Source organism: Paramormyrops kingsleyae, chromosome 22 (assembly GCF_048594095.1).
Source record: "Paramormyrops kingsleyae isolate MSU_618 chromosome 22, PKINGS_0.4, whole genome shotgun sequence".
In the NCBI taxonomy this organism is placed as follows: domain Eukaryota; kingdom Metazoa; phylum Chordata; class Actinopteri; order Osteoglossiformes; family Mormyridae; genus Paramormyrops; species Paramormyrops kingsleyae.
The window spans coordinates 613,857-633,590 of NC_132818.1; the positions used below are offsets into that span (position 1 = coordinate 613,857).

Below are 19,734 nucleotides of genomic sequence, written 5' to 3' on the forward strand. Positions count from 1 at the left end.
GGTCTTGCTGAACAATGTCACAGGCAGCATAATGTTTTCCGCAGCTTCTCCAGACCCTTTCACTTCTGTCACATGTGCTCAGGGTGAACCTGCTCTCATCTGTGAAAAGCACAGGGTGCCAGTAGTGGACCTCCCAATTCTGGTATTCTATGGCAAATGCTCATCAAGCTCCATGGTCCTGGGCAGTGAACACAGGGCCCACTAGAGGACGTCGGGCCCTCCGGCCACCCTCATGAAGTCTGTTTCTGATTGTTTGCTCAGAGACATGCACACCAGTGGCCTGCTGGAGGTCATTCTGTAGGGCTCTGGCAGTGCTCTTCCTGTTCCTCCTTGCACAAAGAAGCAGATACTGGTCCTACTTATGGGTTAAGGACCTTCTATGGCCCTGTCCATCTCTCCTAGAGTAACTACCTATCTCCTGGAATGTTCTCCATGGCCTTGAGACTGGGCTGGGAGACACAGTAAACCTTCTGACAATGGCACATATTGATGCACCATCCTGGAGGAGTTGGACTACCTGTGCAACCTCTGTAGGGTCCAGGTATCACCTCATGCTACCAGTAGTGACACTGACTGTAGCCAAATGCAAAATTAGTGAAAAAAACTGTCAGAAAAGATGAGGAGGGAAAAATGTCAGTGGCCTCCACCTGTTAAACCACTCCTGTTTTGGGGGTCGTCTCATTGTTGCCCCTCTAGTGCACCTGTTGTTAACTTCTTTAACACCAAAGCAGCTGAAACCGATTAACAACCCCCATTGCTACTTAACGGACTAGATCAATATCCCAGAAGTTAAATTGACTCTGATTAAAAAGTGTTCCTTTCATTTTTTTGAGCAGTGTATAAATTACAGAAGCACACCCATAAATGGAAAAGTGAGACAAAAAAATGTGGTCTCTTAATTTTTGTATTATGGTGAAAACCTGAATGAATCATCAGTTTATTAAAAAAAATAAATAAAATAAAATAAAACATGTACTGTAAGCCTTTCACAGCTCATCTTACAATTACTGCATTCCTCATTTGAACCACAGTCACTGCTTTGGACTGTAAATCAGGGTCAGACTGAGGGTCCCTCTACATAACGGTGTTGCATAAAGGCACACGGGGTATTTGTGAGGCAGGTCGGCTGGTGTTTCTGTCCACAGAGGGGCTTTATTTCTGTCGGCCCTACCTATTGTGTTTGCCCATTGTGTTACCCTCTTGTGACTAGTAATTGCCCATTATCCTGCCCTGATTGGCCTCATGTGTTGCACCTGAGTTTTCCCCTTTATACATAAGCATTTAGGCCCTCACTCGCTATTTCATTGTGGCTAGTGTTGTCTTTGCTGGCGGCAGTGGCTGTGCCTTTGTTGCCTCGATGCACTGTGCATTGCTTATAAACCTCCTGCACTCTCATCTGCATCCCAGGCTTCCTTTAGCTGCGTTTGGCCGTTTGTGACAATGTCAGTGTCACTTGGTGGTAGGGTGGGCCTCCTAATCCGTGTCAGAGAGGACACTATGAGCTATGAGTAGTTTTGCAAACTACTTTTTAAACTGAGAGGCCCCTGGACTTGGTTAAATAGTTTTCATCTTGTGCTTTGGAAGGTTTGTCTCCTTGACTTAAAGACTCGTCCAGCTGTTTCACATTAACATTAGTGGCTCGTGCATGATTATAGGAGACTGACCAATCAGAACACAGCAAGAACATAAGAACTATACAAACGAGAGGAGGCCATTCGGCCCATCGAGCTCGCTTGGGGAGAACTTAACTAATAGCTCAGAGTTGTTAAAATCTTATCTAGCTCTGATTTAAAGGAACCCAAAGATTCCGCTTGCACTATGTTATCCGGAAGACTATTCCATACTCTGACTACACGCTGTGTAAAGAAGTACTTCCTTAAATCCAGTTTGAAATGTTCTCCCGCTAATTTCCACCTATGGCCACGAGTTCTTGTATTTGAACTAATGCTAAAGTAACTATTCGGTTGAACAGCATCCCAACCTGTTAGAATCTTATAGACCTGGATCATGTCCCCCCTCAGTATCCTTTGCTTGAGGCTGAACAGATTTAGCTCAACTAACCTTTCCTCGTATGACATTCCTCTAAGACCAGGAATCATTCTTGTGGCCCTACGTTGCACCTTTTCTAAGGCCGCAATGTCCTTTTTAAGATATGGTGACCAAACCTGCACACAATATTCTAGGTGAGGTCTCACCAAGGAATTGTATAGTCTTAGCATTACCTCCTTTGACTTTAACTCCACACACATGGAGATATACCCCAACATCCTATTGGCCTTTTTTATTGCTTCCCAGCACTGGCGAGAATGAGACATGGAAGCATCAACATACACACTAAGGTCTTTCTTATAATTCAAATCTTTATTTCAGTAGGTCCCATAAAATACCTGTACTTTATATTTCTGCTCCCTACATGGAGTACCTTACATTTGTCTATGTTAAATTTCATCTGCCAGGTATCCGCCCAGTCACTAATTAAATCAAGATCCCGCTGTAGCTGCTGAGCCGCTAGTTCAGTATCTGCTACACCACCCACCTTGGTGTCATCTGCAAATTTCACCAGTTTACTGTATATATTGGTGTCTATATCATTTATGTAAATTAAGAACAATAGTGGTCCTAAAATTGAACCCTGCGGTACCCCACTATGAACGCAGGCCCACTGTGACATTGTGCCTCTTATAACTACTCGCTGCTTCCTTAAACTCAGTGTTTAAGTGAAATCTGGGTCCTTTTAATTGAAATGACTGAAACGGTAGTTTACAGATTCTGTCCTAGTTCATAGTGTCCCCCATGACACGGATTAGGTGAGCACTCTACTTTGTGGTAAATCCAGCCAGTTTAATGGGTGTAATGTTTTCTTTAGGGGGAAAAAAATCCCAGTTTTTCCTAACCAGAGAAATCGTATTGCAAGGTATTTAAGCTGTCCATAAACAGTAGTTTAATTACATAATTCTCTTAGGGTCTCTATATTATTCTTCCAGCAAAGAGAGCAGGATTAGACAAGCTTCCATCCACAGTGTACTCCTGTCGTATGCCCTCTGCTGCCTGGGATAGACTCCAGGTTGCCCCACAACCCCGTCCAGGATAGTTATATGGGAGATGGATGGATGAGAACAGATTTTTTTTTTAAGTTTGAGCAATGCAGCATAGCCCTTATAAATAGGACACTGTTCATCTACCTTAAATGGTGCTGTATGGAATTAGGCTCATAGTTGGGGGCTGTGCACTGAGCAGGATGCCACAGACAGACCTGTACTCGCAAGCATACTCACACTCACTATCGCCCAGTCACTATTTCACCTGAGTCGTGCATTTCCAGACCGTGGCAGCCGTCCTCCAGGTGCCTGAGGAGGCAACGTTACCTGGCAAAACCGAACGGTAATGAAATATGTGTGGGTGTGAGTGAATGTGGCTCATTCTCCTTCAGGCATACTCACTGGCGAGGCCTGTAATTAACAAAGCACCCATTCAACGCAATGGCTGTAGTGCCACATCAACCTAACAGTCTTCAGTCCCACCTTTGTTCGCACCATATGTCCTGCCCAGACACAACAGAATGCAGCCACAGTCCAGCTATGTGCAAAGGAGCCTCTTTCATCCCAAATGGTACCGTCCCATAATAGCAACCGAAAGGAAGCAGGGACACATCAAAAGAGCTTTAGAAAACAGGTTGGACCTCCTGCTAGCAAAGTTTGGCTAAAGTTACAAATGCTGTATGATGTAATGTAATGATGTAGAGCTATTCAACGTTTTGGATTTGATCGGCCCTCCCAGACAGGTAATTGGTTCTGTCGGTAAATCTCACCCTAGGTGCCAAGTAGAACAAAATAGTTACATTTAGCATTCTTGTCTCACATAGTTAGCTAATAAAATATCAGGGAAAACACTGGATTGCCTAATGTATCTTAAATAATTACGAGAAGGTGCTCTGATTTGTGGATAGATAGATATGTGTGCCTTGTGTCTGCGACGACCTGAAAAAAATGGCAATTGAGCATAAGCGATGCTGCTGTAGTGATAAGGTCACTTCCTGGAGTCAGGACAAGACATAGATTAGCTGTCTTAGCTGGGGGTGTTTTGCTCGTCAGCAGGGCGAGATAATTCCTTCTCCTGCAGGGAGGTCGCTGTGGAGAATGTAGGTTCAGCTCCCAGGTCGAGCCAAAGCTGTCACGTCTGTGCCTCCGGTCCTGGGTGCTATGGGCCAATGCCAGCTGGTCCAAAGTTCCCTGCAGGTGTAGTAACAGGTATAGAGGAGCTTGAGGACCTTATAGATGTTCAACCATGGTTGCGCTACCTGTAGAACTATGGCAAAGGGTCAGACCAGCTCTTATACCTGGGGACTTGGGTCTCAACCTCGGGTAGCAAGCCTCGTCTCTTGCAAGGAAGTGGAGCAGAGAGTGGTTGCTGGAAGCACCTGTTTAAGCACCTGGAAAATGATTAAAATATGTTAATAAGCCTGTTGCCCAACGATAGTTGGAGCTGAACCAAAACCAAATGCACCATTCAACCCCCAGCGTTTAATTCAGAGCAGAAGTACTTCCAAATATATGCGGGTGTCTAGAGAACTTAGCCACTTTCTGTGAAGCCCATGTGCAGCCGCACACAGTAAAGTCCTCCAGTATCTACATGTCCACCAACTGGGAGTCATTCTCCTACAGTGTAGGTTCAAAATAAGGCTAACGGCAGCTTTTGAACCCGTTCTGAGATAACCGTCTCAGCTGTAAATAGTAGATTTTATCTTCTGCGACAAACGAAAGGCAACCATGTACAATTATGCATTCAATACTCTGTGCTACTTTTTGGATGGTATCTGAACAGAAAAATTTGCTAATCTTTTGCTATGTCTATACTCCACTTTTCTCTCTGATAATTGTTTTCTGTTTTGATGTTTGTCCTGGTTGTATACATTTGTTTTCTTTTCAAAGGCAACACAAGATAGAGCCCAACACAATTTTTTTCTCCATATAAGTGTGATATAACACAATTGTTTCTGCTCATTTCTTAATACCATAAACTGTGATTTTGCTGGGTGTAATATCACTGGGGTAACTTAATTTAATTCAATTGTCGCAATATTTTCTCCAGAGTCATGAAAATAAATGAGGATACGAGCCAGCAAATCACCCCGGCGATAACGCAAACGGTTAGAGGGGCTAGTTTGCTCTGTCACACCAGCAGAAGCGCATTTTCAATTTTTCAATTTAGACGCTAATCAAGTTCAGGCTATTTCTGTTCATTTGCGTACGCATACTTCTGCCTGTGGCTTAAAATGAATCTTGAATCCTTTTTTTCAATAAAAGCAATTATCCTCTAAAAGGTTTTTGAAACCAAATGCACGGACAGTTGCTGGTGTGGCTACAGAAACCGGAATTCTCACAGAAGTACATCCCTTTGGTTGGGAAATTTCTGGGCTCTCACTCCTTGCCACCGGTGATACCATTTTTTTAAACAGAGCAGACGGTGGATTGTGGATTTGTGATGCAACTTGTTGATAGCATGGGGGTGGAGGGGTCCGTACTGGAGGGTGATGGATTAGTGATGTTTTGGACAGCATTTAAAAATATATTCTACATAACTGTGTGCCTGTACATAACTTGTGCACCCCTGCTGATTTATGTTAATCTATCGACTCAGTTTTACATGACTTTGCACCATGTGTTTGCACCGTGCGTTTGCACCGTGCATATCGTCTTCACACTTTCTCTTGAGTTTTTGATTCATTTTTTGTGCTGTTTATGTTCCTGGAATCCACTTCTCTATTAGGGCTGTAATGACACAAAGTCATTGTGTGCCATTCGGTTACACATAATGAAATGAATGAATACATGTATTGACATGGGTAGAAGCTAATTTCACAAGTAGATGTTCAACACGGAGAACATTATGCTAATTATGAGTGTGAGTTGGTTACAGCTAATGCTGTTTACAGTCAATCATAATTGGCAGTTTCAGAACATTTTGGCTTCCCATTAAATTTACACCAGTACTGTAAACGGTAGTTGATTAGACCAAGACCGTAAACGGTAGTTGATTAGACCAAGACTGTTTCTGTGGCTCTGTATATGGATCTCAGCTATGTTGCTGTAAACACATCCAACATGCTAACTCATTTGAGATGACATCATCTAAGTGTGTGTACGGCTTGACCTAGGCCGAAAGCGTCTCTCCAAATTAGTCTGCCTGCGGCATTAATGTTGTTCTGCCAGGAAATTCAAACTGTCTTAAATAAAATAACTATGACTATAGGCGTGTTTATCATAACAGATATGCAACCATACACTGTAATGGAAAGCCCAGCATTTAGTTCATTATGATTGTTATGATGCAATGTTATTATTCAATTTTAATAAAAAAAATATATATATTTTCACAATATTATATGAAATATTTAACCAAATTCTATTTTCCCTGCTGTACCAAAATTGCATTGAACTGCGAACCCAAAATTGAGTTTTATACTGTTTATACATGAATTTTGTGTACATATATCTATCTATCTGTCTGTCTGTCTGTCTGATATTGAGTGTTAGCAATTGCTTGGGAGAGGAAGAGGAACATGTGGGGTGTAAGAGTGTTTTTGGATTGCTTCCTTTCTATTTACAATAATAAAAAACAAAACCTGTGATTGCTTGGCATTTTCCCAGCAGGGGATGGGCCAGCTTGTGATTGGCTGGTCCAGGCTGTGGAGCTGGGCCAGGGAGGAAGGCACTCTGACCTCGCTGGCATGAGCTGGGTGTCACTGCCCACGCCAGCCCTTGAGTCAGCTGTTTATCTGTGGCCGCAGGATGAGCCCTGATTGCAAGGTTGCTAATAAGTGGATGATCTGGAGTGTCAGTTATCTGCGAGAGTCTACCGGGCCAGCAGTGGAGCTGCGGGGGGGCGGAGGTGCAGTCCAAGCTGAGAGCTTTGGGGTTGGTGCCGCTGTGACCGCCCACATGGACGGACCCTGCTGCTCGTGGTGGCGGGAGATTCTGCGGCACCGACTCTGCAGCAGCAGGCCAGGCTCAGTGCACTGTAATCCCACAAACTGTTATTTTAGGCTCTGTTCACGGAGACTGTTATAGGGCATCTTGTAGTGGACATAATCCAGGGGGTCTGTCAGATCAAGCACTGCCTCTTCACCCCAAGCGAAGTAAACAACCTTGATACTCTTCCATCTGTCCATCTGTCCTTCTTCTAAAATACTTACCTAGTACAGGGTTAGGGAGTGAATGAGTGAAATGTAATATATGGATATGTTTAAAAGACTAAACAGAATTCTTGGGATAGGTTTTTGTATTATATTGGAATGGATTATTATTACAAAGTGATAGAGATTTTCACTCATAGCCCTGAGGAAGTGATAGCCCCTACACAGCACCATCTGATGGTCTTTTTCCCCTCTCGCAGACGGCACGCTTGTTCACTTCCTCCCTGTGTCCCGCTGGTTATTTGGTAGTCAGGCCTTAGAATACTGAACCCGTTGTGGTGTGATGCAGTGGTCTGTGGTTTGCACCCACATGGTTGACGTTTAATGGACACTAGACCTAGTGCCATGGTGTGATGCGGTGGCCTGTGGTTCGCACTCAGATGGTCAGCATTTAATGGACACTGGACCTAGTGCTATGGTGTGATGCAGTGGTCTGCAGCTCGCACCTGCATGGTCAACGTTTAATGGACACTGGACCCAGTGCCATGGTGTGATCCAGTGGCCTGCGGTTCCTGCTCAGATGGTTGGGCTTTCATATTGAACCTTGTCAGACACAAAGATGACATCAGATGATGTATTGCTAAACTCTGATACTAAACTCTACTACCCTTTTGTGTTATTCTTTCCTGGGGGGTGTTGTTTTGGATATTGACAGTCCAACTGAGCCCCTTAGGATAGACTGAAAAATAGAATTGGGTTTTCTCCTTTAAAAGTGTTTTGCAGGGGGGAGGGGTACAGTTTGGTCATTTTGGTGAAAAGGGGCCAGAGACTTCCAGGTGTATTAATTTTTTTTTGGGGGGGAGGTTGCATCCTGATTTTACCTTCCTGGAGGATGACAGACACATCGCTCTCCCTGAGTTTGTCTCCTATTAGCATTCACTAAAGATAAAGGTTTAATTGGCAATATCACCGCTTTTATCCCTCGGGGGAGTTATTTCACCTCAGCTCATTTTTATTCATTTGGCTCGCTAAACATTCTCTACCGGTTTTAAAATCCTGACAGAAATGAAGCTGCCCTCAGCAGCCCTCTCTCTGCAAATGCAAACAAATGCTTTTTGACTTCAGGAATTCAGCGAAGACGCAATTACCGCCGCACTGTAAAACTTTCGCAATTGGGGAGGCATCACTGAAAACTTATTCCCACTTGTCACAGAACCACGGATTTGAGAGGATTTTCCATGGTCCTCCCAGCTTATAAAAAAGGAAGCGATGAACCATGATGCCCATTGAATTGCTCGCGTACAAACACCTGCATACATTAATCTCAAATTCTGTTCACGTCCTGCCGAACACATTTAATGAGAACAGTCACAGAAGCAATCTCTCTCTCCTCGTTTCTCAAATGTATCTCTCTGTAAGGATGGGGGTAGGCAGGGTGGGGGGTGGCATTCCGGGACACGCCGAAGTCAGGTGACCAGAGCATTTATTCATATTTTCAGCTGTGCCTCCACACCGGTCGATTTAGCATGGAGCACTTAGTTCTCTTTCACCCCCAGAAAACACAGCCTAACCATAATGCCTGAGTGCATAAACTCCTCGCCTTCCCAATACATTAGTCTGTTTTATATACAGTACTGTGCAAAAGTCTTAGGCAGTCAGAGAAAATGATGTTTAAATCAGCGAATCTCAAAATGGGTAGCAACCCATATTTGGGTCATGGAAAGTTCTGAAAGGGTCTTGAGGCAGAGTTGGAAATGTAAGCATTTTAAAACCAGCAAACTCCTATGCTTATCCACGATCAGATTTCCCAGCCCCAATCCCAGAATTAACCTATATAAATGGGTCCTGGGTCTGCAACTGCTTAGCGCAAAACAAGTAAACACACAACCAATCCAAGAAGCCAAACCACTGATGCTATATTTACTGTATAATTCACTGGCACATCCAATCAGATTTGTGCGATAGGCATTGATTGGCGTAAGTGCATTGTGAGCTTGATCATAGCGTTAATTTAAACCTATACTTAATATAGGGTTGCGACTGAGCTGACATTGTAAAAATTGGGTTGTGGTGCAAAAAAGATTGAGTACCACTAGTATACATGATCTTCATGTTGGTACAAAACTGATGAAACGTTTGTGAAAGTGTGCCAGCTTAGCCATTTCAGAACCGCTCCTAAAGTCAGTCCAGTATTTGCAGCAAACATCCAATACAGCCATGTATTTTTTGAGTTGTCCACTACTCCACCGTGTTTGGTTAATCAGTATCTTATTTGGTTATGCAACTACTTAAGTTTGTTAATTAATTGAGGTGGTGCTGAAATTGAACGAATACATGAAATGACTGAGGCTGAGGAGGGGTTTTGGAACCAGAGCGGTGTTCATCTAGCCATCCAGGAAGATATCAGTAACTTTTTTAAGAGCAGAAGAAATTTGTGTTACTTTTTCTGCTACTGTTAATTTCCATATTTTCTAATACTTCTTTATCTTTAATTGACCCCCACGGGGAAATTCTCTTTATTTCTCCCTCTACTTTCTGTGTAGGTGAGAGCAGGCTGATTGCAAAGGGCAGCCACCCATAGCGCCCAGGGAGCTGGGGGTTAAGGGCCTTGCTCAAGGACCTGCAGATGTGCTGGGGCTGGGCTCAAACTGGTAACCTGAATAGAGTCTTAGCTACACGCTGCCCCAAATGTTGCATGCTAAATTGTGTTTTTTGTTCTGAGCAAATATACACTTACGACCCAGATAAACAGCCTTAAACATTTTCTTGACTGTCTGAGACTTGCACAGAACAGTATGGAACCTGTGTTTTATTTATATACATTTCTTATTATGCTTGTGCCAAATCTACAGTCTTTCGCTTCCTTGCTCTTCGTCTCCATTCCTCCCCCCATCCCCATGTCACCTGGATCTGTTCGCCCTTCCTTTGTCTTTCTAAGGAAATCGGCTGCGGTGCTTAAGGCCCGTGACGCTCCCAGAGAGCTCCTCTGCGGTTAAGTACAGCACACGGCTGTTTGTGTTTCTATGATGCCTCTCATTTTAGCTTTAAAATGAAACCTGGGAGTACAAGTAGAGCAGCCTAATGCTCCTTTTGGCCATGTGCTCTTTGTCGTTAGCTGTTTCCTGGGAGACGGTCTCCGGGGCGCTGGCGTCGGGCCGCTCTCCACATGCACGCTCCTCGTGCACACGCCTCGCTTTCCCCTCGCTCATTCTGAAGAGACATAATGTTAATGTTCATGGAAGGTCGTCTCTGCTTTGCCTCAACGGGATAAGAGGCTCCTGCTCACGGGAACCTTTTGTCGTCACCTTCTGTTTTGGGTTCTTCTTCTGGGTGGAAGAAAGATGAAAGGAAATCCAAAATATATTAGACCGTGTTCATGGAAAAGTCACAGTACCAAATACAGGATTTATTACCATTGTGTTTTGAAGCCTTGGCCAGGAATGGCTTATTGTTTTTCGTTAAGCTGTGCCTTCGTTTACTGGAGAATTTCTTTCCTTTTTGCTGCATAAAATGTTCAACACAAAAGTCTAAAACCTAGGGGAAAATTCAAGGTTCTTTTTTCCTGATGTGTACATAGTCCAATGAAATTTGTTTGCTGGTGGGTGAGTGGGTTTATGAACAGCTAACAGCAAGTTTGTAAACAAGTCATTGCCATTCGAGTGAAAACGTACAGCTCTATAGAGTAATACTAAACAGGGCCATCTGTGTGCAGTACAGCAGTGCTCCCCCACTGAGCGAAGCACTCATCTGTAGTCATTGTCACCTGTCAGCCCCCCCCCCCCACCCCCCAAAGTATTGTAGGCCCTTATTGTCCCAGTTGATCCACGCCAGTCTGTTATAGGCCCACACCATCTTTGTCCATTATAATGTTTCAAATGTACATTAATGATATTGTGAAAAGAAAACAAGTAAATGAGCATTCAGACTGAGCCATCTAAATACACAGGACCACCATCTCTTTCATCTTCCCAGCCTACATATGCAATACAAAGCCCAATTACCTGTGTAAGTCAATCACCCCCCCCCCCCTCCCCCAGCCCCCATCCTCACCGCTCTTTTGCTGAATCACTCGAGAATCCCCCTCGGCAAGGAACCGGGACAGGGGAAGGATGAGGAAGCGACCGCATGTCACGTACCCGTGTGCCAGACGTGGGTGTTCAGTCGAGCCCATAACTATTCAAGCTCAGAACCTAGCTCAAAAAAAGTGAAATCATAGCTGATGTGAACTAATTTCCCAAAGCAAAATACATTACCACCTCCGAGTCCATGCCAGAGAATGGATTCATCTCCCAGTCCATCGTCTAACGACATCTGCGTCTTAATGCCCAATGAATCAGTGACGTACACAAACTGGGCAGATTTTATCTGCTGAGGCTTATATGCAGGTTTTATAAGAACATAAGAAATTTACAAACGAGTATAGAAATCCCTGCCATCACCAGTAGTAGCCAGCTCATTCCAGTAAAAAGCCCAGGAATGTATTGGAAAAAACTCCATTGGTTGTGAGTTTTACAGGACTATAGAGCATGCTATTTATTCAGTTGTTTTTTATATAAAAATGTAAATTTAAAATACAAATACAGAAGGATTTAATCATAGACATACAACTGTCAAAGGACTAGATTACATCCCAGATGAATTGTGTCCATCCATTTTCTGTAACTGCTTGTTAAATTTGGGGTTGCGGGGAGTGCAAGGCAGGGAATCACCCAGGATGCTTTTGAACTGTGGGAGAAATCCGGAGTACCTGAAGGAAATCCGACGATGACACAGGGAGAACATGCAAACTCCGCACACATGGAGCCATGGCGGAGACTCTGGTCCCAGAGGTGTGAGGCGACAGTGTTAACCACTGCACCACTGTGCATACCCAGGGATATATTGTTATATTTAACACAGTGTACTCCATACTTTCAGGGTGGGGCTGTGAATTCTATCCCTGAATCAGTGTTAGCAGCAGTGTATGCCCTGCAGTGGACTACCATCCATCTAGTGGGCACTGTGCTTCCAAGCTTAGAATCCTGGCTGTACTGGATAAGTAGTTATGGAAGATGGATGGATGTAATTTGTAGTCATGCTCAGTTCCTTTTATCTGCTTGAGGGACTATAGGTCTGTACACTATATAGCTCCTGTGCTAAAATCTTATTAAAACTAATTAAAAAATGGGCGATATGACATTTCTGTAAACATACCGCTTACACCAGTTTATGAGCTGCATGCATCCTGGGATATAATTTTGGTCACGGCTCCATTGATAAGTCAAGCTGGAAGAAAAGAAATGCCGTTATTTTTTATATGTACTGCCCCGTTTTCCAAATTAAAATGCAATATTTATGAGTATTGTGTTGTAATTATGAGATACATACCTTGCCAATATATAATTTTATACAGTATATAGGTGAATAAATACATGAAAGAAAGAAATCATTATAGAGTATGTACATGTATGTGCAATGTGATGGACTGACATGCAGTCTATGGTAACCCCCCCCCCCCCCCAACCCAAATAAAAAAATTTATTAATGAATAATAATAAAAAGAAATTTGAAAAGATGCATTAATACCTGCTTGCATGCAAAAAGAAAAAAACACGGAGTAATGAACAAATTCAGTTGTGAAATTACTACGGGAAACCAGTAGTAAGGAACTCTTAAGAATATGGAAGGTGTAAGGTTCCCCTTGTTATATGCTAAGCTTACAAAGCTATATTCTGAAGAAAAACAAAAATATATAACATATATATTACATGTGAGACCCAAACTGCGCCATCTGGCATGGCAATTATTTTGCAGTGTCAGGATAACCTTAAAGATTAATCCTGCATGTTGCTTATTCTTGCCGTGTGTGTGTGTGTGTTGATTATGTTTATATTACATTATGGGGACCAAATGTTCCCCACAATGTAATCAAAACCTGTTTTTTGACATTGTGGGGACCATTTTTCAGGTCCCCTCAAAGAATCTGCGAATGCAATCAAAAAGTAAAAATGCCAAAAATCTCATCTTTTGTTTTGTTACCTATGGTTATGGTTAGGGCTGGGTAGAGGTTATGGGATTAGAGTTTTCTCCATAGAAATGAATGCAGAGTCCCCACAAAGATATAATTACAATCCCGTGTGTGTGTGTGTGTGTGGGTGTGGGTGTGCATCATGGTCATGTGAAGGAAGACGTCACCGTTTCCTGATGTCCTCGCTGTCAGACACCCAAAGCTCCCCCAGCTGTGCCCACAGTATTCTTGTCTTCTTCCTTTTCCCATCCCTCTTCATTTGCAGCAGCAGCTCATATATTATTATATAACAGATTTCACACGATGCACCACCGCTACCCTGATATTCCACAGCACTCTCCGGAGAGCATCTCCAACATATGTTACACTGTCAGGCTGCAATGACTGTAACTTTCTCTGTTTCTTTTATATCTCCAGGCTACTTGGGCTGTTAATAAGCACGGTAGCATAAAAGTCCAGCAGAAATCACTGTCGGCTCTGGTACAGTAAGTATTGAATTCATACAAATGGATGTACCAGGCTAGGCAATTAGCTAAATGTATTTACAGACATTGTAAGCTTTTACAGGACATTATTATTATTATTATTATTATTATTGTTTTGAATAAGTATCTTGAGGGTTTGTTTTTTTTTGCAAAGATTGAATACAGGCAGTCCCCAGGTTAAGAGCGTCCCACTTATGGACAACTCATACTTAACAAAGGATTATCATAAAGCCTGTTATATTAGAAATTCGGTTTCAAGACAAGGCTTCGTAATAACTAATTCACGCACTAGTTTGTGATGCTTGTGAAAACATTGTGCGGCTGCAGTTGTTGTTCATACAGTACAACAACCATATGTAGTAATTTTTATTATTAATGTCGAATTATGTACTGTATTGTTTATTTTCCTGACTTAAAGACAGATTTGCATATACTGGGGGCTGCCTGTACTCATTAGCTGATATTTTGTTTTTTCACAAAACTGTGTTAGTCTGTCAGTCAGGGAAATTCCAGACAGACCAAATGACTCCTGTAACTGATGTCATATTGAACCAATCGAAATGGATGTTGGGTGTTTCCAAATGATCCCACATGATCTGGCACATAAATTCATGGTATGAATGCCTTCCAAACTGTAGGGGCATTAATCAGGTTATGCTGGCATCAGGGTGATATTGTGTCAAGATGGAAAACAATGCCTCTTCCCTTTATTGTCTAGTGGGGTCATGGTGCTAAATGCACCTGATGGGCAGAGTTGAAATGAGTAGAAAGACGCTGTAAGCATTTCACCATCTGCTTCTGTCTTCCGGCAAAGGCCAGCCGTACCCTAACAAACGTCGAAGGATAATAACTTAATAAAAATCCTCCCGGCTGCGCTGCTCTTTATAATCCCTTCCAAAGTGTAGGATGACAACATATGTAGCATTCAGACTGTTAAGTTACTTTGAGAAGATGACTAATAAAGGCTGTAAATGTGGTGTGGCACAGCCAACTGGAATTCAGCAACACATTGTGTGATAAATCATAGTGCCCTTTGATAACAGGCTCTCTTTTGATAGCAGAGAGAATTTCCCAGCACAGGATTAACTTGTGACAGATCTCCAGCTAATTATTTATTAAGTTTAAAGCCTTTTCTGTTCTCAGCTGTTCTTCTATATCTCAACCTTTCAGATTCTATGCCTTTGTATTGTCAGCTTGATCTTCTAGTCCCCATGTCTCTATAAATCATCAGTGGTCATGTTAAATAGACATTAATTGACTGTGTGTGGTCTACTTCATCTTTCTCTCTCACTAGATTGAGGCTTTACTTACATTGTACCGTTGGGTGAGGTTTGTTTTTTGCTTATGTTTCTTGAGGTCTTGCATCACTGGTTACCATTTCCACTCCACCTCAAGATTTCCCTTGGCCAAGTGGGGAACATGAGTTTTTGTAGAAGGATCTTGCTAATAAGCTACCACAGTGATTTGTTATGTAAATCTGATCAGTTTTAAGTACATCATATTGACACACATCTTAATCATTGAATTCAGGTGTATCTTTCAGAACAATTGCCATACGTGTATAAAATCAAGCATCTAGCCATGGAGTGAGGTTTACAAACATTTGTGAAAGAATGGGTCATTCTGAAGAGCTCAGTGAATTCAAGTGTGGTACTGTCATAAGATGCCACCTTTGCAATAGGTCAGTTTGTGAAGTTTCTTCCCAGCTAGATATTTCATTGTCAACTGTAAGTGGAATTATTGCAAAGTGGACACATTTAGAAACAATAGAAGCTCAGTCATAATGTGGCAGACCATGGAAAGTATCAGAGCGGGGTCGCTGAGTGATGAGGCACATAATGCACAAAATTTGCCAGTGCTCTGTTGACTCAATAATTGCAGAGTTCCAAAGTTATTCTGCATTAAACGCAGCACAAAAATTGCGCGTGGAGAGCTTCTTGGAATGACCTTCCATGGCCAAGCAGCTGCATGCAAGCCTCACATTATCATGTGCAATGCCAAGCATTGGATGGAGTGGTGAAAAGCACACCGCCGCTGGACTCTGGAGCAATGGAAACGTGTTCTGTGGAGTGATGAATCACACTTCTCTGTCTGGCAGTCTGATGGACGAGTCTGAGTGAGGTGGATTCCAGGAGAATGTTACTGTACCTGCCTGACTGCATTGTGCCAAGTGTAAAGTTTGGTGGAGGAGGGATAATGGTATGTGGTTGTTTTTCGGGGGTTTTCAGAGGTTCCAGTGAAGGGAGCTCTTATTGCTGTAGCATACCAAGACATTTTAGACAATTGTATGCTTCCAACTTCGTGGCAACAGTTTGGGGAAGGCCCTTTTCTGTTCCAGCATGACTGTACCCCAGTGCTCAAAGCAAGGTCTATAAAGACATGGCTGACTGAGTTTTGATGTGGAAGAACTTGACTGGCCCACACAGAGCCCTGACCTCAACCCCATTGAACACCTTTGGGATGAACTAGAACATAGACTGGAAGCCAGACCTTCACGTCCAACATCAGTGCCTGACCCCACAAATGCTCTACTAAATGAATGGGCAAAAATTCCCATAGACACACTCCAAAATCTTGTGGAAAGGCTACCCAAAAGAATGGCAGTTGATATAGGTGCAAAGGGTGGAATAATTCCATATTGATGTAGAATGGGATGTCATAAAGGTTCCTGTAGGTATAATGGCCAATTGTCCCAATACTTTTGTCCATGTAGTGTATGTAAATTGTCTTAGACCTCCATCATGTCACAAGTCGTGGGCAGATGCAGCAGGGATACTGATCTGGTACCCATCCCTACATGTGCTACCTGAACTGTGGCTTTTTGTATCCCTGTAGGACCCTGTACCCCAGGCTCTGGCCCCTTGGATTACATGACGTGGCCCTGAACTTCCCTGTATGAATCCTGATTCTAAAACCACCCCGCAACCAACCAGAGTGTCGGCATTCAAAATGTTGATGTTTCTTCAACGGTAACATTTAGCCAAATGATATTTTAGGGCATTTTCCACCCACTGGATGCCCCTAAATATATATAATCTCTTTTTGGTAAATAAGAACCTAGGCTTTAGCCAAAAACAGCAAGCTTCTCAACAGGCCATTCATCACTGGCTTCTTTCTGAAACTTCCTGTCTCATAGTCTCCTGCATGTTCTCTGAGATTCAAGCCTGCTCTCCAGAAACCTTAACTAAACCATTCAGATTTTCCAACCACAAACCCTGGGAGGGCACCTGGCTCTAACAAATGTGCATTATTTTAATATTCAGATTCTTTATTCAAATCTCTTATATTTTGCATAAAGGATTTACAACCCTATCCATTTAGTGAAATTCTCCATGGTCAAGCACTACTTCATGGTTTCTGATGGACGTTATGCTCACCAGCAAACCAGGGATTTACTGGCCCTAAAAAGAACTACAGCTGTTGTGATACTTCAATGAAGCCGTTACATTACATCAAATAAAATCAATTACAAGAGCTCTTTTTCAGTTAAGTTTTTCCTGCTCTCAATTCACCCATTTTCCCATCCTTCCTCCATAATGCCTATTATAGCCTTGGATTGCTGATTGCCACGAACAGGACTCAGAACACTGGGTTAAAACTAAATTTCTTAATTTAAATTTACAGTGGTACCTCAGTTCTCAAACTCATTAGAGCTCGAATTTCTTAAAAGTCGAACCAACCAGTTAGATAAAAAATGTCCTAGAGCTTGATCTGAATCTCAGAGTTCAAAGATAACTTGTACGCACGGGGAAATGAGTCACGTGGCACGTCTCTCAGCGGAAACAAAGGGTAATGCTTCAGTCTCAGCCTCACATTCGATGTGATAGCATCGTGCATGTTTACACTAGCTGAATACATATATTTAGACAGTAAAAATACATTTAGACAATGATATACAGTAACAGTAATTATTATTATTATATAATAAAAAATACATTTAAAAATTAAGATTTCTTATTAATTATTTTAATATTAATAATAAACCATTAGTACATTTAATTATAATAATATTGTCGTGCCGAGTGGGGACAGAACGGAGACAAAGGCGCAGACATCAGGGTATCATGGAATATGGGGTTTAATTACAGGTAAGGCAGGCAAAATGCAGATGGACAATACAATGACCGTACTGGGGAAACAAACTGAAACGCGGACTAAATACAGAGGACTAACGACAACAACCAGAAACAGTTGATCACAGGGGGATTCCACATGGGGTTAACGAGGGGGCGTGGCATACGGAAGGAGCGGACGATAGGGGCAGGACATTTTTTTTTTACTTTACACATTGTTTGGATACATTTATTTTCTTACTTTACAAATTGCTGTTTTTTATAAATGTTCTTAGATGTGTTTAGTAGAGTATATGCTCTTCTTGTTTTATCCGGTTCATTTTGTGTTTATATGCTAAAAAAACATATTTAAGTGTAATTTTTTTGGGACCGGGAACCAATTAATTGGTTTTCCATTATTTGTTATGGGGAAAATTTGTTCACAATTCAAACTTTTTAGGATTCGATCTGGAGTTCTGAACGGATTAAGTTCTGAGGTACCACTGTATTGACTTCCATAATAGAGTCCGAAACAGGGCACCCCGAACCAGATAGTCCAACCACAATGCCAGGCTTTCTGGGCCCACTGGACAGCACAACAGGTAACTGATGGGACCTGGGGCGGTCAACTGGATGGGGGGGACTCCAGCAAGAGATATGCAAGACTCAGTAGTGTACTGGGAGGACCAGAAAAAACTGTAACAGGAACCAGAAAATGGGTCCGAGATCCAGGAATAGGACAATTACAATGAACCCAAAACAAAAGACTTGTTATTGTGGCACAGACCTGTACTGCACACTGCCTGATGAATTCTGGCTAACCAATACTGAAAACAAACCCATAAACAAACCCATAAATCCCAAGACAAATTCCAGCTAACCAAACCCATAAAGCCCAAGACAAATTCCAGCTAACCAAACCCATAAAAGCCAAGACAAATACCAGGAAACCAAATCCATAAAAGCCAAGACAAATCCCAGGTAAATAAATCCATAAAAGCCAAGACAAATGCCAGGAAACAAAATCCGTAAAACCCGAGCAAAGATGTCAGGTAACCAAATGTGTAAAATCCAAGACAAATGACAACTAACAAAATCCATAAAACCCGAGGTAAGCCACCAGCTAACCAAAAGCCATAAAACCCAAGAGATATGGCAGCTAACGAAAGCCATAAAACTTGAGGGCAGATGCCAGCTCACCAAAACAATAAAGCCAGTGAACAGATGGTAGCTGAGTATAACCGTGAACCCGAAAACAAGATGTCAGTTAACTTAAACTGTGAACATCAAACAGACAAACAAACACACAGAACCAAGCCAATGATCAGAGATCTCCCACCCTCATGGAAGTAAAACAACTGACAGGTTATAACTGGCCTTCTATACCCAGAAAATAGACTCCAAACTCTGCTGAGTGCTCCAAGATCAATGACGACACTGAGATTTAAACAACTCAATACGCAGTCTAAATAAAACTTCGAACTACTTAGTTCCACGACCACATACAGTGTTGGGTTAACACTAATTTGCTAAGTTTGATAAATGCATCTAGAGACAGTCAAGGTTTACAATTTGACAAAACTTAGTGAGTTTGTTATGTGTTTGTTCTCCCATGGCATTTGTGCTGAGGGAAAATATTGAAGAACTCTGTTATCCAGCTGGAGGGGGTTATACAGTTCTGCAATCGCAGTACATGAATCGCTGTTGCCTGTTACTGTTTCCAGCTCCTAGTCTTTACTCTGTCATGTTTACCTTAAGTACAAAGGTAGCAGGATGGATATCGACAGCGAGAAAATCATGGCATTTTTTTTTCCATCTGCACAAGCTGCCAAGATCTCTCTAAAGTCGCTCGCTATTTAAGCCCCCACTGAAATGTCCGTGAGTCAACATCAAAGCTCCTCTTTATCTCCCAGAGGGCTTTGCTGTCTCGTGGCGCGCTGCCGAAGGGAAGCACCAGTGGTTTTGCAGTGGTACGCTGTGCCCCCTGCACCTGGGCTGCATGAACCCTGTCAGAAATGTGGTGGAATGGCCTCCCCATGGTTTCCCATTGAATTTTGA

At 42.5% G+C, this 19,734-nt stretch overlaps 1 protein-coding gene across 7 annotated transcripts in view; it reads left to right on the forward strand.

Moving 5' to 3' along the window:
- LOC111853264 (protein ELFN1-like) overlaps window positions 1-19,734 on the forward strand; it is a 137,454-nt gene that overhangs the window by 55,435 nt on the left and 62,285 nt on the right. For 2 of the 7 annotated variants that reach the window (XM_023829976.2, XM_023829978.2), the window contains one exon: window positions 13,557-13,624. The exons of the other annotated variants lie outside the window; for them this stretch is intronic. The gene's annotated coding sequence lies outside the window, so the exon portion shown is untranslated. The remainder of the gene's footprint in view (window positions 1-13,556; window positions 13,625-19,734) is intronic. 7 annotated transcript variants of the gene reach the window in all.